Below are 18959 nucleotides of genomic sequence, written 5' to 3' on the forward strand. Positions count from 1 at the left end.
AAAGAAAACCTCAGATGAGAAACCATCTAACAATAACACACCCCAGTTAAAACAAGATAAAAATAAAATCAAAGTTTACACCATCAAACGAAAAGATGAAACCACTTTAATAAAAAGAACATATATGGTTGATCTTTCGGTTGCAATTCCCTATTCTGTAAAAGACTCACCGGGGCCCAAGAGACTTTGGGTTCCTAAATTGAAGGTCCTGAAAAGGATCTTTACCAATGATCAAGCAACAAACAATCACAGAAAGAAGAATAAGAAGAAAAGAAATCGAGCTTGCACACGTTTATATTCAGAAAAACGTCAGGTACAACTCGATGGAACACTCTGTAAACGCAATGGCATCAACAACCACACAATGACCTACAACTCCACTATTTATACTGAACAAGACCGGAAACAAGGTTTACGACCGTAAACTTGGTTTACGGTCGTAAACACACTTTCTGAAAAAAAAACACTTAAACAACCCACAAACTGTGTTACAGACTCATACGGAACTATTACATTGAAAGCCTAGACCAAACCACATTAACTGGACCTTTCAATCTCCCCCTTGGTTTGGTGCTAGCTTGGACTCAGCTTTTGTCGACCACCAGCACATCAGATTTTCCCATAGCTCCGTTCCACATCTCCTTCTCGATAATCTCAGCAACCATCGAAGTGTATTCCTTTGCAATGGGCTCAAAAATGTCTTCAGCCACCTTGATCTGATGAATGGAGAGCTGATGTATGTCCCACTTGCCAAATTGAAGCAAATCCCTCTTGTCATACAAGCGGATACAATCGTCTTTAAGCTTGATGACAGCAGCAGCAGCAGATTCATCAAACACCCAGTATTGCATGGATGCGAGAGATCCATGTGGATAATTTTGAAGAACGGGAACCTGCTTTACTTGAGCAGTAGCGAGCCACATCACTGATCGAAGTGGCTGACTTGTTTTAGGATCAATGACGCTAGGATAAATCTTGATAATAGACTCTGCAGTCTTCATTGAAGGGAAACCCTTAGCTACTTGATCTTCCAAAAATGATTTGAGCTGAGTCGCCCTGGGATTGTTTGATGGATTTGAGAAAGGAGCTTTAGACAGCTCTGTAAGATCAATCCTGGTAAAGGAATGAAAATCGTGAGCATCTTTGTATAATTAAGTATTGCCGCTCTTTCTTCTCACCATAAACATATTCATAGTGTCATGGAATCCCCACGAGATGATTCCTGACCTATCACCATAAACGTCTCTGAAACGATGTTCGCCCAGATCCGTAACGGTGATCTTTTGTTGATCCCAGGGGGCATTATGATCTGCGCTTCTTTTGAATAGAAGTTGACCCTTTTCAGCTGACTTGGCCAACTTAGCGCGTTTTAATGCCATTATACTTGGAGCCTGAGCCGGTTCTTTCTCAAAGCGATTAACGACGGTGGTCGTCCTTGTAGGTTGTGGAACTATGGGAGTATCTTGATCAGGAAGATAGATCTTTGGCTCATCAACAGATGACTTGAATTTGTCGCCAAAGTTTTCTTCCAGCTTCTTTTTAAGATCGTAGTAGCTGGCGGTCAACAGGCCGAAATGCGTCTGAAGGTTAGTAATTTGCTTCGACTTCAGAGCTTTGTCTTCGATAAGTTCGGCCACTTGAATATTGAGCTTTGTATTCTCAGTCTGAAGGTCTGCGACCTTGATATCCAGCTCAATATTTCTCTGATCTAAATCAACATTTTTCTGATTCAGAGCATCGATCTCTTTCTGGAGTCCAAGAAGTGAAGGATTCTCTTCTCCTGAGCTGCCACCCCCAATAGAAATTCCTTTGCCATGTGAGGGAGGCGTTGTGAGTTGTTCTCTGGCCAAAAACCTGGCTAACTTAACCGAGGCAGCATCATGCTCTGGCCTGGAAGGAGAGAAATCTGTGGGGAAGGAAGATCCACCAGCTTCAAAGAAGGTACTAGGACCTTCACTTATAGGTTCAGATGAGACAATAACTGGAGTTGTTGTTGGTGGAGCTATAAAACCTTGAAGTATACCCGAGTCAGGAATTCCCTGTCTAGGGTCAAGTCTTCGTCTTTTAGTTGGAGGTGAAGGAGAGGCTTGTGTAGTAGTATGATCACTTTCCAAAGGCTCAGAAGTAGGTAAAACAACATCAAGGGGAGGAATCCCTGATACTGTCACCATAGGAATTGCTATTTCCGCCGATGGATTGGTAGGAGGAGGTGTGGCTTCAAGAACGTCTTCTTTTTCCCTTATTTCCGTTGCTGGATGAGCAACTTCATCGATATTTTCAAGCAGTGTGTTGAGGTTTACACCGGTCATGAAATCTTCATTGCTACCGATGTTGAGAGGAATTTCATCGTTATCGAATCCTGTGAGGTCGAGGCCTTCGTACAAATCAGTCTCCGTTCCAGACCCCTCATTGTAATCTCCTTGTACCTGAACATATGTCAATTCGTGTTCCTCAGCTACTTGAGCATTAGCAGTTGGAGTTTCTTCTTCATCATGATCTGAAACTGTGATGACATCTTCAGAAACAACTCTCTCGGACGAAGTGGGCTCAGAAGACATCTTGTCAGATGTTCCATGAGATTCGGAAGATTCATCTATTTCAGCAAATTTCCCGAATTTCACGAGAGGATGTAAGCCTTGGAAGACGACTTTGCCCTTTCGATTTTGCTTAATGAGTCCAATCGTGTGCGGGCCTAATGACTTTATATCCAGCTTGTCACCATCTTTGATCATCTCTGGGAATTGGTTGTCGATGAACGTCTGAATAAATCTCGGATATATCAAGAATGCATCTCTGGTCTCCCGGCTTATAGCGTTGATATTTACCAAGAACTCATCCAAAATGAATTTCGAGAAGTTGAATTTGATGCCAGCAACCAGTGAAACGATAGCCCCTGTGTTCCTGAGAGAGATTTCATCAGCTCCTGATCTCCTTCCCGAGATACAGCTCACGAACACATGCGCCAAAAAATCTCCAGTAGGGAGGCAGAAACTTCTTCACCGTGGGAGGGTAGATGCCCTCATATCCCATCCTTTTGAGAACCTTTTGAACATCATCAATCCCAATTTCAGTAGGAAAATCGGGTTGATCATTGATCAGCAATGTTTCTCTGATATACTGCTCAGTGATTATGATCTTGCATCCTTTAACCACAACTTTAACAGCAATCGCACCATTTTCTTTTGACATCTTGGCCGTCTGCCAGAACTCCCGGACAATGTTCTGATAAATAACCAGATTCACAGTGATGGCACAAGCCAGGCAGCATTCTCTTAATCTGTAGATCATTGATCTGAAATCTCCATGAGCAACAGGAGGTTCATCCAACACAATCGCCAGGTTATGCATGTCAGCAAACTTAAGATTCGCCATTGATCTGCACTAAAACAGGTCAAGTAAGAAAACAAAGTAGTTAAACAATTTAAAGCTTTAAGTTTTCTTAATTAAACAATTTTAATTTGGCCTTTAAAAAAATATTTTGATCAAAAAAATTGGATTTTATGGTCAAAATTGGTCAAACATTGAGTTTACGGTTCAAAGTGTTCGAACAGAGTTTACGGTCCAAATTGGGTTTACGACCGTAAACTCATAGCAATGGTCACCTGACTGTAAACAGAGTTTACGGTCGTAAACTCGGAGGAGTTTACGGTCGTAAGCCCAAAATGAGTTTACGGTCGTAAGGCCAAAAGGAGTTTACGGTTCTTGAATCTCCCCAAACCGTAAACCCTCCCCAAACCGTAAACGCTGACGAACACTTAAACCCCGATTACTCCTTCAGTTTCAGTCGAATCGAAGAACAAACAGCATTTCCCCAGTCGGTTTTAGCATACCTTCGAAGTGGACTAGTTGATTTCGCAACAACTCACAAAATAAATTTCGAGGAGAGAGAGTAGAGAGAGAAAGAGCTTGCGGCTGTAAAAGGGAGAAATGGGAGGTGAAAAAGGGTTTACGGTAGTAAGCCCCACCTTTTATACTTCCTTCGAGATTACCTGTCTCCCACACAGTATAATGCACAATCCAAATCTCGATTAAAATTTTAAAAATAAAACTTTTGAGGATATTAAAAATGAAAGTAAAATTAAAATTAAACTAAAAATAAAATAAACTAATTTCTAAAATTTAAGAATTAAAGGATTTAAAAATTAAATTTTGACAATTATAAAAATAAAATAAAATTAAAATAAAAATTAAAAATAAAAATAAAAATAAAAATAAAATAAAATAAGAATAAACACAGACAAAATTTTATCTTAAATTTTACTGAAAATTTTCTTTGTGATACTGGGATCAAAGTTGTTAGACAGCCTTAATCCGCTTGTCGGTACCTTTCATCTTCACATCTTTGTCTGGTCGATCACCGGTATTGTGGTCCACTTAAACACGAGAGATTGTGACAAAATTAGGACATACTATAAGTGACAAGACAATGTGATCCTAAGTTCCTAGATAATATTCCTTAAGGACCATTCAGCTGACGACGACCAAAGATATTGTTGTCCACCTAAATTGAGCAGCGAGATCTACATGCAACCTAGTGATTGTTCAATTTTAAATGTACTAGAACATGTTTCCCGCTTCCTGACATACCCCAATAATCAGGAACTTCCAAAGTACTCCTTACTTTAGGTGAGCAGACAATTATTATGAGAGAAGTCAGATTTAGAATGCATATGCTATGCACCTAGGTCGGATCTCTTCCAATCACGCAGAGGGTGAAACATATGACTAACTGAAGTTTTTAGAGGGATTGAGAAAAGAATGATGCATATACTGTGTACCAGGTCGGATTGTGAGTCACGCAAAGGAGACAGTATATGGCTAACAGATAGAAAGAATTGCATAGATAGAGGATGCAGAGAAATAGAGTTGCATATGTTGCAGTCCAGGTCGGATGTATTTCAATCACACAGAGGAGGCAACATATGACTAACAGAAGGAAAGCAAGAAAATAATTTTCTACAGACCTACTTTATCGGAATTCCCCAGTCGCCCCATCAATACCGAAATTAAGGACAAAGTCCGTACATCGAGGAAGAGTTAAACCACAGTTCTAGATACGGATAACTTTAATGTGACCGGTGGATTATCATGTATATCTCCCTGCTCAACCTATCTGAGCGTCGTATTGTCAGGCTAAACGGATCTAACTAGGTCAAGATTTGTCAAGTCTATGAATTCCTTAAGTTCAACTCTGCCTAGTCATGTCCATTTAGAATCTTTCGTGCCTACCAACGCATCAAACCCAGAGCATAGATCCTTCAACTTTGGGTACGTTACGCAGACTCAGATTGCCTGTTATCACATGATTATATCACTTCCCAGTACTACATCAATAAGCAAAACTGTAAGCGACAATATTTTTGATTTTTCTGAATTTTTAATGTTTTTGGATTTTTTTTGAATGTTTTCTGAAAAAAATAAAACAGAAACAAAATGTTTTTGGATTTTTTTAAATTTTTAAATTTTTGTTTGGTTTTTGTTTATTTCTCCCCATAAATTTGTGCATGGGTGAGAATGAAATGACTAAAATGCGCAAATTTAAACGAACCTAACAAAAAAAAAATTTAATCCTCAAAACGAATCATTTTTAAAAATCCCACAAGCACATCGAATCGAGCTTTGTTAAAGGGCTTGGTGAACAGATCCGCCACATTATTTGCAGTGGGAACCTGTTCTAGCCTAATGAGCGAGCGCTCATAACAATCTCTGATAAAATGAATTTTGATATCAATGTGCTTGGTTTTGGAATGTTGGACCGGATTTTTAGTGATTTGAATTGCGGCCTCATTATCACAGTGAATTGGGGTTTCTAGATAATTCAAACCGTAATCCAACAGCTGATGTTGGATCTAGATAACTTGAGAACAGCAGGCAGATGGAGCAACGTATTCCGCTTCTGCTGTTGAGGTAGAGACGGTATGCTGTTTCTTGCACTGCCACGACACCAGCCTATCGCCAAGGAATTGGCACCCTCCTGATGTTGATTTCCTGTCAAGCTCACAGCCTCCATAATTACTGTCAGCAAAAGCATATAAATCAAATTCAGAATTTTTTGGATACCAAAGACCCAATTTTGGGCTGCCTTTGATATACCAAAAAATTATTTTGACAGCAATAAGATGAGAGAGTTTAGGATTAGCCTGATAGCGAGCACATTGACAAACTGCAAACATGATGTCGGGACGACTTGCAGTAAGATACATCAACGATCCGATCATCGACCTGTAGTGTGTCTGATCTACGGATTCGCCATCAATATCTGGATTCAGCAGCGGTCTTTTAGCCATTGGTGTCGATGCAGGTTTTGCGTCTTGAAACCCGAACTTCTCAAGAATATCCTCCACATACTTAGCTTGATGTAGCAGGATTCTGATTGAATTTTGTTTGACCTGAAGCCCCAGAAACATGGTCATTTCGCCTAGTGAACTCATCTCAAACCGCTTTTTCATCACGCCTTCAAACTCTTTGCAAAGCTGTGGACTGGTAGACCCGAAGATAATGTCGTCAACATAGATCTTGACTAGTATCTGATCATTACCAACATGCTTGATGAATAAAGTTTGATCAATAGTGTCGCGAGAGTATCCATGCTCGAGGAAATGCTTTGTTAGAGTCGCATACCATGCTCGAGGAGCTTGATGTAACCCATACAATGCCTTGTCCAACTTGTAGACATGATTAGGAAACTTGGAGTTAACGAACCCAGGGGGTTGATCAACATAAATTTCTTCCTTCACCTTGCCATACAAGAAGGCAGTCTTGAAATCCATTTGGTAGACCGTGAAGTTCATGTAGGAAGCATATGCGAGAAAGATACGAATAGCCTCTAATCGAGCCACGAGAGCATAAACCTCAGTATAGTCAAGACCCTCAACTTGTCGAAACCCGCGAACTACCAACCTTGCTTTATTGCGCACTATTACACCAGAATCGTCTTGCTTGTTACGATAGACCCAACGCGTGTCAAGAGACCTTTTGCCCTTCGGTAACTCAACCAACTTCCAAACCCCGAGCTCTTCAAATTGATTTAGCTCTTCATGCATCACATCTACCCAGATGGGCTCATTCAAAGCCATGTCAACGTTCTTGGGCTCTATTTGAGATATAAAGCAAGAATAGAGACATGCATTTACATCTCCACTCTGACTTCTAGTTTTAACTCCGTCACCCAGCTGGCTAATGACGTTATCGATCGGATGATCGCGTTGAATTCTTGAAGGAATGTCTTGGCTGATATCATTGAGTGAAACAGGAAGAGTGTGAATGTTGAAACCTCCATCATTTGCTGATTGATCCACATTGGATGAATCTGCTACAAACTCATTAGCAATTTCGTCAGGAAAGAGTAGTTCCATAAAAGTTGGATTAGCAGCGGAAGCATCTCTAGACATGAACTCTCTTTCAATAGGGGTAAGAGGTGTAGCATCAGCATCAGGAGTTCCATCTTGAACTTTAGACTCTGGACTAGTAGGTCGATCAGATGACTCCCCCTCAGGTGGAGCAGAGGACTCCCCCTCAGATGGAGCAGAGGACTCCCCCTCAACTGTTGGAGGTCTGTAAACAACTTCTTCGTCTTCGTCTTCAGAAACAATCTTCGAACCAGAAGAGGATCCATTCGAACCATCTGAAGACACATTTAAGGATTTGAAAAGCGATGTGTAATCAAATAGCCAGTCAGGACCCACTCGAGCGTCTGTTTCATTCTCCTCCAACCAGCGCACGTCATAGGATTCAACAATCTGCCTAGTCTTCTTGTTGTAAACCCTATACGCGGTGCGCGCAGCATATCCTATAAAGTAACAATCATCGGCTTTGGCATTGAATTTAGGGTTGGATTCCAAGTGAAGAAGGGTGCAAGGGCAGCCAAATACACGGAAATGGCTGACTGAAGGCTTGTGTCCATAGAGAATCTCGTATGGTGTCTTCATCTGTGCTTTGTTGATTAGAACACGATTCTGCACGTAGCAAGCAGTGTTAATCGCCTCGGCCCAAAAGAAAACAGGTAATTTGGAATCACAAAGCATTGTCCTTGCGGCGTCTTTTAAAGTTCTATTTCTCCTTTCAGCAACGCCATTTTGTTGAGGCGTGTGAGCAGAGCTGTATTGACGCACGATCCCCTTTTCTGCGCAAAAATGGTCAACAACTGCATTCTTGAACTCAGTTGCATTGTCAGTACAAAGCGCCTTCACTTGGTTGTTGGTTTGTTTCTCAATCATCACAATAAACTTCTTTATCAGATCAGCAACCCCCGCTTTGTTGGATAAGAAGAAGACCCACGTAAACCGAGAGAAATCATCGATCACAACTAGACAGTACGAGCTTCTATTGATGCTCAGGACGTTGACCGGACCAAATAAGTCCATATGCAATAATTGAAGCACCTGACTAATTGAGTTGACTTGCTTGGGCAGGTGTGGTTTTCTGTGATGTTTTCCTTGAGCACAGGACACACACTTCTCAAATGTAATAAAGTCTCTGACAGGTAAGCCTCGGACCATCTCATTCTTAGCAAGGCGATTCAGGTTTTTCACGTTAGCGTGACCGAGCCTTCGGTGCCACAACATTGCGTTTTGTTCGGAGACTTTTGAGAATAGGCAGGTGACTTGTTCAGGTAGGTTACTGTTCATGTCAATAATGTAAGCATTCCCATCCCGCTTTGATTTGACAAGAATCCACTCTTCCAGGATGACAATGCCTGGCTTGAAAATCATGCATTCTTTATCGGTAAAATGGGTAGAATAGCCTTTGTCGCAAATTTGGGAAACATTCAACAAGCTGTGCTTTAACTCGGGAGCAAAGTTGACATTTTCAAAGCTTAGCACTCAATTTGTAACGGTTCCTCTCTGAGTGATCTTGCCACCATCTCCGCCCGCGAAGGAAACATACCCCCATTAAAAGATTGAATTTCGCTCAATTGGGAGATGTCTCCTATCATATGCCGGGAGCAACCGCTGTCGACGTACCAAGGACGAACGACATTCCTCCGCAACTGTCCCTGCAAAATGAGCGGAATCATTTAGATTTGGGAACCCAGGTCATTACTGTCCTGGGTTTCCTTTTCACTTTCTCTGATTTATCCTTTAATGTTTTCAAATTAGAATCCTCATTCCTAATCACTTCAGAGGATGGTAATGATGGATTGGAAATTGATTTGGGTATCCAATGATATTTAGGTTTTAAAACATTCTCAGGTGGTTTTGAAATAGGTTTCTTATGAGTTTGCACTGAGTCTCTGGATGTTCTACCAGAAGTGGAAGACCCAGAATTGTTTTTTGATGAAACCGATCATGGCGGAGCCTTGTTCGGTTTTGGCAAACTATTTGGAGATTTGTTAGTAAAAACCCTTTTATTCTTTTGAAAAACCGTCCTTTTTCTGCTTCGATCATCTTTCCAATCATCATTTCGAGAACGAGTTCTTGAGGATTTTCTAATTCAAGACCTTCCTCGAGATTCATTCTCTCCTCTTGGTGACATATAGTTCACAAAGATCCTATTTTGACAATTCCTAGCTATATGACCACCAACACCACAATTAAAACAAATCTGTTTATTATTTGAACTTGTACTACATTTCTCAGATTTATTTTCTTGACAGACACTCTTACTCTTCTCAGAAGAATATGCATGAGAAATAGGTTGTGAGATAAGTGAGGGTGCCTCAGATAGTGTGACTTGTGGAATTGATGGTTTTTCATGAGAATCACAAGCATCAGAATTACCAAACAGTTCATCATACATATCAAAGAAATTAAATTCAACAGTATCAGATGTGGAAGCATCACACGAAACATTATCAGTCTGAACATTAGAAACATAAACATTTTCATTTGAAACAAAAATATCAGAATTAGGAACAGAAACAGAAACAGATTCTCCAGCTTCACGCGTTGCCTTATCTAATGGTTGATCTGCAGGGGAAATAGAAATGTCAGTACTTTCAACATTAATAAATCCTCCTGAAACGAAACCAGATGGCTTGCCATAAACCATAAACGGTTCATTGGCAATCTCATCCTTGGATAAGGGTTGATACTGATATGTATGATTATAAGGAGGAGGTACACTATCAAATCCTAAACCCTTTGACTGCTTTCGTCTGAACTGCATGCAGTGATCAATCATGTTGGCAACTACCTCGCTTGATCCATCAAATTTTCTAAAATCAAAATTTGCAGTTTCAAATTGTCCTTTTAATGTATCAAGCTCGGTAATTAGCGCATCATTTTGTCTTTTAATATAATCATAAAGCTCACACTTTTCACTGTATTCTGCCTGAATTCTTCTAAAATCTTTTATCTTAGTTTCTAACTGGGCCTTAAGGGGCTTTTGTCCTTTCCTAAGTTGGTAGCCCTCATATCTAAGGTCCTCTACTTCTCTACGTAATAATTTAATTTCATCATGAAGAAGTTTAACATATTCATTACAGGCCTGAGAACAAGACGGTAGATTTACCTCACTTTTCCTGGGCTCGGAAGTAGTAGACACCATTAGAGCAAACTGCAGCTCCATCATTTCTGCTTCGGGATCAGCTGCATCATTCTTCAAGGAAGCATCATTAATCTGAGCTAGGTGAGCATTTTCTAGCCCTGAGATATTCAAAGCCTGAATCTGGTCCTCCCAGTCAAAAGACTGAGCGACCATAGCAGTCTCACCATTGACCGCAGCACCTGCACGGTTGTTTCCCACTGCAACCATCGTCCTGTTGTTGTTCATCCTACAATCAGGCTTTGGACACTCACGAGCAAAATGACCCGACTCGTGGCAGTTGAAACAACGCATCATGCCTTTGTTGAATCCCACCTTCTTGTCAGCATTCATGCCCCAGTTGCTCTTCCCTGTCTTCTTAGCAAACTGCTTGGCCCTAAAGACAGCCATAGCAATCTGCCATGTGATATCCATCTCCTCCACGTCTTCTGGATGAATCTGATCCAGATCAGCAAATGACAGCTGAGGTGGAAGCTCTCCAGCTACGAAAGCATTGTAGCAGTTAACAAGCCCAGTGGCTAGAGCCAGATTTTCATCAGTGTACTTTGTGTTTGAGGAAGATGCTACAACTGGTACATTTGGATGGGGAACAGCTTGTGGAGTGACAAATGGTTGACTTTGTGGACTGGATGATGCAGCAGCAAATGTTTGAATCTGAGGTTGTTGAGCAGCAAACACATGGCCTGAAGAAGTCATGATTGAGGAGAGAGCATTGTTGGATGAGATTCCAAGATTCGTAGTAGAGTACGAGTTCACATGGTTGATTTCTCTCTGCTTGTCATCAATATCACAAGCTTTGATGATTGCCATGATTTCAGCAAGAGTAAGGCGGTTTAGATCCTTGGTCTTCTTAATCACAGCAACATTCATATCCCATGATCTAGGAAGAGCATTTAGAAGCTTCTTGTTAATCTCTGACTTGGTTAAGAAAATCCCAGATATATTCATATCAGTGGTGAGAGTTGTGAACCGTTACAGCTGTGTCTCAAGAGTCTCTCCGGGAATGTAGTTGAACATGTTGAACTTTTGTCTCAACATGTCCTGGCAACTCTCCTTCATATCTTCATTGCCCTCATATACCTCAATTAGGGCTTCCCACAAATCTTTAGCTGATATGTACTCTCGGAAACCTTGAGCAATATCAGGAGATAATGTCATGGTTAGAGTGGCTAAAGCCCTTTCCTGTTCTTCCACTTTTTCAAACTCCTCATCTGTGTAGTTTTCAACAGCCTTGTCAATCACCTGTCCTCCAACTGTAATAGTGATTCTGACAAGTCCTCTAAGTATGCTTCTCCAGACTTTAAAGTCCTTCATTTTGATGTACTTTTCAATTCTATACTTCCACTCAGGGAAACCATCTACAGACATCAATCTTGGAATGCGCGTAGTAGTGCCCATGACAGTATCAAGTTCGTGAAAATGATTTTGACTTTGAGATTCCATTTGAAATTGAAGCAAATTAAAGTCACAAAGGTGTTTACGGTTGATGATGATTACGACCGTAACTGAGTTTACGGTTGAAGGTTTACGACCGTAAACTTGGTTTACGGTTGAGCAGTTTACAACCGTAAACTATGTTTACGGTTGATGAGTTTACGGTTTGTACGTTTACGGTTTATGTGTTTACGGTTAATGAAGCTTGGTTTACGGTTTTTGAAGATTCACAGATTACGGTTCTTCAAGATCTTGAGTTTACAACCGTAAACAGGGTTTACGGTTGGCAGTAAACTCCAAGAAAGCCTTCAAAAACACGTTTTTGCAGTTGATTCAGTTCCTTTAACCACTAAAACACTAAAACCTGGCTCGAACAATAAGAAAATCAGTTTAAATAGCCCAAAATTCGATTGAATGAAGCTTTGACACCGGTTTTTGCTCTCATACCAATTGTAAGGTCCTGAAAAGGATCTTTACCAATGATCAAGCAACAAACAATCACAGAAAGAAGAATAAGAAGAAAAGAAATCGAGCTTGCACACGTTTATATTCAGAAAAACGTCAGGTACAACTCGATGGAACACTCTGTAAACGCAATGGCATCAACAACCACACAATGACCTACACCTCCACTATTTATACTGAACAAGACCGGAAACAGGGTTTGCGACCGTAAACTCGGTTTACGGTTGTAAACGTGTTTACGGCCGTAAACTCTGTTTACGGTCGTAAACACACTTTCTGAACAAAAACACTTAAACAACCCACAAACTGTGTTACAGACTCATACTGAACTATTACATTGAAAGCCTAGACCAAACCACATTAACTGGACCTTTCAATAAATCTGCTTAAATTTTGCAGGTTATCAGTGACGAGCATTTTGACGACGAATGGTATATTGACAGTGGCTGCTCTTGTCACATGACAGGAAGGAGGGAAGAGCTTAGGGAGTTTAGGGAAGAGCTTAGGGAGTTTCGGTCCCTTAAGGATGGTGGATGTGTTAAATATGGAAACAACTCATACGGCACGATCAAATGGTATGGGATGATCACCAACGGAGAGTTCTCAATACGAAAAGTAGCCTACGTGGAAGGATTGCAGCACAACCTCATCAATGTTTCTCAACTAGTCGTGGGAACCGGTTTGAAAGTCTCGTTCGATGATGAGGGATTAGAAATAGTTGAAAAGCAGACAAAGAAAGTTCTGTTGAAATCTGAGCGCAAAGGGGAGATGTATCCTCTAAATCTCAACCCGATAAAAGGAAAGCCGACAATATGCTTACTGTCGAAGGCGAACTTAGATGAAAGTTGGTTGTGGCATCGAAGACTATCGCATCTGAACTTCAAAGATATTAATAAACTGGTGCTTGGTGATCACGTGCGTGGACTTCCTATTCTCAAATTTGACAAAGAACACCTGTGTACAACATGCGAGATGGGCAAGCAAAGCAGAAAGAGTCACCCTTCTCGTATCAATACAAAAATCATCGAACCTCTTGAACTACTGCACATCGACCTATGTGGTCCTTCGGCTATCGAAAGCATCGGTGGTAGTAAGTTTATACTTTTAATTGTAGATGATTTTTCGCGCTTCACCTGGGTTTTCTTTCTTAAACAGAAATCTGAGGCGACTCCCAAGCTAAAGGTTTTTATCAAGCAGGTGGAATTGCAGGTGCGAAAGGTGGTAAGAAACATAAGAAGCGATAACGGTCTGGAGTTCAAAAATACAGACTTTGAAGAATTTCTGGCTGAAAAGGGAGTAACTCATAACTTCTCTGCTCCTTATACTCCACAACAGAATGGGATCGTTGAAAGGCGAAACCGTTCACTGTGTGAAGCCGCCCGACCCATGCTGAGTTTCGCTTCCCTTCCATTATACTTATGGGCAGATGCTATAGCTGCTGCATGTTACACACAGAATCGGTCCTTCCTTAACAAGCGATTTTCCATCACTCCATACGAGATTTTGAACAATCGCAAGCCCAATGTAAAGTTTTTCCACGTGTTCGGTTCAAGATGCTTCATATTCAACTCCAAAGAGAACTAAAACAAATTTGATGTTAAGGCAGACGAAGGGATCTTTCTTGGATATTCACTTACTTCAAAAGCATATAGGGTTCTCAATAAACGCTCAAGGAAAATTGAAGAAACCTACTATGTAACTTTTGATGATAATTATATGAAGAAGATTCAAGCAAGTGAAGGTTCAACCGAAGAAATCTTTCCGGAATCAGGTAAAGTCTCTATTCCCAATTCCAATTTGTTTGAAGAGTACATGCTGCTCTTTGATGAACCAGAGAAGGCGATCCACTAAGAAGCGAAAGCAACAGATAACAAAATCGATACCTTGAAGATAATCATCGATGAAGCTGCTAAAGACATGGAAAGCGAACCTCAACAACCAACCGAGAAGCAGACACAAACCAAACCTACTACATCAGGTGATCATCCAGCCACTAATGACCCTCCAAGAGAAAGCACTACAATCCAGGGGGAGGGTTCGTCTACACCAAAAACAACTAACATGCCTTTCTAGGGGGAGAATCCCTCAAAAACCCCAACCCATGACGATCCATCTGAGGGGGAGAGTACTGAATCTGACATAGGATTCGGTTCGCCATTTGAGGGGGAGAACGAAAATACAAATGACGAAGGCAATCTGTCAGAACTGGAAGAAGTCAATGCTGAGCTGGATCCTGCCTAGGATCCAAATTACCCTCCTCTCATTAAATGGACAAAGGATCATCCTAAAACTCAGATCATTGGTGAATCATCTGAGGGTGTTCTCACACGCTCCCAAATGAAAGCGAAGCAAACTGCTCTATTCTCTCAAGTAGAATTCTGCATGTTTAATTTGTTTGTCTCTAAAGTCGAACCGAAGACGGTAAATGCTGCTCTTGATCACTCTGATTGGGTGCAAGCAATGCAAGACGAACTCCATGAGTTTGAACGAAATCGGGTTTGGAGGCTGATTCCCACACCAAAGGATGTATCAGTAGTCGGTTTAAAATGGGTTTTCAGAAATAAGTTGGATAAAGAGGGTAACGTCATTCGAAACAAAGTGAGACTGGTGGTGAAAGGATATTGCCAGGAAGAAGGAATAGACTATGAAGAGACCTTCGCTCCAGTAGCAAGGTTGGAATCAGTGAGAATCTTTTTGGCATATGCTGCACATAAAAACTTCAAAGTTTTCCAAATGGATGTAAAATGCGCTTTCTTGAATGGAGAACTCGAAGAAATGGTATACGTTGAGCAACCACCCGGATTTGTGAACGAGAAGCATCCTAATCACTGCTACATACTGGATAAAGCGGTTTATGGATTGAAGCAAGCCCCGAGAGCCTGGTATGAAACTCTAACACGATTTCTCAAAATGTCAAAATTCAAACAAGGTTCGGTTGACCCAACCTTCTTTCACAAGAAAGAAGGCGAACACTTATTGATAGTTCAAATTTACGTCGATGACATCATCTTCGGCTCCACGAATCCTAGCTTAACAGCTGAATTCAGGAAGTTGATGGAGACTAAGTTTGAAATGAGCGCAATGGGTCCGATTAACTTTTTCCTTGGACTGAATATAAGACAGGGACCAGAAGGCATCTTCATTAATCAAGAAGCATACACGAAGACTCTGTTGGCAAAGTTCGGCATGACGGGATATTCCAAAGTAAAGGTTCCAATGGCATTTGGCACAAAGCTGACTCCATCTCTTGAGAAACCGGCTGTTGATGTGACTCTCTATCGTCAAATGATAGGGTCACTAATGTATCTAACGGCTAGTAGACCGGACATAATGTTTTTTGTCTGTTATTGTGCCAGGTTTCAAGCAAATCCAAGAGAACCTCATATGATTGCAGTGAAAAATATCTTCCGGTATTTGAAGCGAACCTCGTCTCTTGGTCTTTGGTATCCTGCAAAATCCGGCTTCTTTGTTCAAGCTTTCTCTGACGCTGATCTCGGTGGATGTGGATTGGACCGAAAGAGCACAACCGGCGGGTGCCATTTCCTTGATGGCAAACTCGTCAGCTGGCAGTCAAAGAAACAAACTTGTGTGTCTCTTTCCACAGCCGAAGCTGAGTACATCGCTGCAGCATCCTGTACATCACAGGTTATATGGATACAAAGCCAACTTAGAGATTATGGCTTAAGCATGAAAAATATCCCTCTTTACTGTGACTCTGAAAGTGTGATTCGAATATGTCACAATCCAGTGAAACATTCCAAGACTAAGCATATTGCACTGAGATACCACTTCATCAAGGACCACGTTGATGATGGAAATGTTGAAGTTCACTTCGTTCGGTCCTCAGATCAACTGTCTGACATCTTCACTAAGGCCTTACCAGAAGCAAGTTTTAACAAAATACTCCAAGGCTTGGGAATGATGGAAGCTGAGTCTGTACCGAAACCCCTTTCATCTCACTAAAAGTGTACAAGCGAAATAGAGCGAACGCTCGGTGTATTTCAGTTCTAGAATTTTTCGGGAACCGAAATGAACCGAACGCTCGGTCTATTTCGGCTCTAGGAATTTTCGGGAATCGAAATGAACCGAACGCTAGGCCCATTTCGCTTCATCTTTTCTAAGGTATGGTTTCGGTTGTATATCTTTGTAAAGCTTTTATTTATTCGTTCGTGTGTTTGTCGATAGTATTTATTTTTCTGTTTTTATTATTTTTTAGAAATTCCAAAAATCCAAAAATATATTTTTTTGTTTTTATTATTTTTCAGAAATTCCAAAAATCTAAAAATATTTTTTCTCTTCTGTTATTATCCAAAAACTACAAAAATATTTTTGTGTGTTTTTAAGTTTTATCTCTCAATTTGTAATTCAAGCTCACAGATGCGAAACATAATGACGATGGGGCAGGTATAACATTCTTATCTATGTACTAGTTAAGTGTCCCTAGAAGCATGCTGCTGCATGTAGACTGAAGTCTCCATGACTCTGAGTGAAGCCTTAATGATTCGATAAACACCAATCGTTTCTTTCCAATTAGGCTGCTAAAATCACTCAAGTCACGAGCTACCTACTCTTCTCATAGTGAGTTAAGAGCTTTCTGCTTTGTCATTCTTATATAGCAGAGGTACTTTCGGTTCCTTCTCCATCTTCTCACATTTCTCCATTAAGTTTCGCTTCATAAAAGCAACCCTTGAGACTCTCATCAATTACCATTGAGGTTTATGGTTACACAATCTCTGTGTTGATGATCTTAGTTTCGTTTACCACGTGCTAAGTGAAACCCAAAATCTAACACCTTGAATGCATTGACGGTGTACGCTCTAATGTTCAAGCTATTACTTGTTACCTCACGAAATCTTTTTTTATTTTTGCGTGATCTTTATGAAACTGTCTAACACCAGGACGTTTCTTCCCATAAGATCCAGTTTTTTTTTTTTTTTTTTTTTGAGATTTCTAAAATCCATCCAGTTACTGAATATTTAATCAAACCTACTTGTTCAACAGGCCACATCGGTCTCACAAGTACTTCATCCAACTTTCGGTCTTATTTTAAGTATCGATGTTTGGTTGAAGGTAAACTACCCACTAAAGCCCGTAATTGAAAAGATGCCTTTCAATGTTTCTTTACAAACATTGGATCGTAATTCACGGGAAACCACACAGACACTTCTCAGTCTCTCTTGACTTTGAAGAAAGAGATTCGTGCCCGGGATCCACAGTTTCGTGTCTAAATAGACATCACTTAAATCTCACAAATGTTTTGCTTTATTTCTTTTTCTTTGGAACACTCTTGCACGAAGATCTTTATGATTTTCCAAACTCTTGTTTGTGGTAGTAATGGCACTTTTCAGCTTTGTGCTTTCAGTTCTAACAGAGATGATGGTTCCCTTTCTTAACATGAAGCGAACGAATAAGTCTTGTTTGTGGTTGCTTGTATTTTCAAAATTGAAGAGAAGGTAATTGGATAAGCATTTGAATTAGGCGCGTGAATTTGAAACGGTTCCTACACCCACGCCTGCTGACGTATATCTAGGGAAACCAAGCTGTCAAATCGCGCTTTTTCAGGCGACGTTTCAGAGATCGTATCATCATCACAGCGGATATTTTCTCTCTCCTGCCAATGGTATAAAAGGGGGTTCTCACACCTATTGTACCTCCTTCATTCTTCACCCTCTCTCTTGCAAACAACCGGCGATATACGACTGTTCATCTTCTTCTTCACTACAACAATGGCGGAAGCATCCTCTCATCAAGATCAAACTGCTTCATCAACTTTGCTAACGATAAAACCCAATCAGAATCTCATCATTCAACTGGACCCTTTCCTTTATGATTCGTATATGCTTCACGTTGTCGAGTGTCTCAAGTATTCTCCATTGGTGATTGCTCTTACACAAGTCGAATCAGTTCCCATGTCCCTTCTATCACAGGTCTATTTCACTGCTTCCTACGACAAACGCAAGGAACAGATCTACTTTGATATCTTTGATCAACGGACATCTGTATCAAAAGCCCGCTTTTGTTCACTACTACAACTTGCTGCAGATGCTTCTGTCATCTCACCGGATTTCATAACAACAACTCAGTTGTTTTCGATGTTCTATGACATGGGATACACAGACGTTCTAACTACGGTGACGAAATTCAAGAAGTCCTGTTTACCACCGCAATGGAATGGTCTGCTTACACTTCTTTACAAGTGGTTAGCAGAAAGGGTTGCAGGGTCCGATGGTGCAAGTAAATGTTTCATGACCATCCTTTATGGTCTCCACAATGGCATCAATTTGGATTATGGTTCTCTCATCTGGTCTCAACTGGTGCAGAGCCTCAACTCCTCAACTAGAAATTCTGAGATTTCATGTGCTCGTTTCTGGACTTTAGTCACTCGCAGAGCTATTGAGACTTTTCACATTCCAGTCATGGCGGATGCTCTGTTGTCTTTTATTGGTACTTTTCACACGGTCAAAATTATTTTTGCTGGCCCTACTAAGTTCCACTTCATCAGTTCTATTCCTGAATCAATGAGCCGATGTGTCTCTAAGGAAAGTAGAGTCATGGCTGAGTATAGAAAATTGCCT

Source organism: Lactuca virosa, chromosome 4 (genome assembly GCF_052849685.1).
Source record: "Lactuca virosa cultivar CGN04683 chromosome 4, Lactuca_virosa_CGN04683_v6, whole genome shotgun sequence".
NCBI lineage: Eukaryota > Viridiplantae > Streptophyta > Magnoliopsida > Asterales > Asteraceae > Lactuca > Lactuca virosa.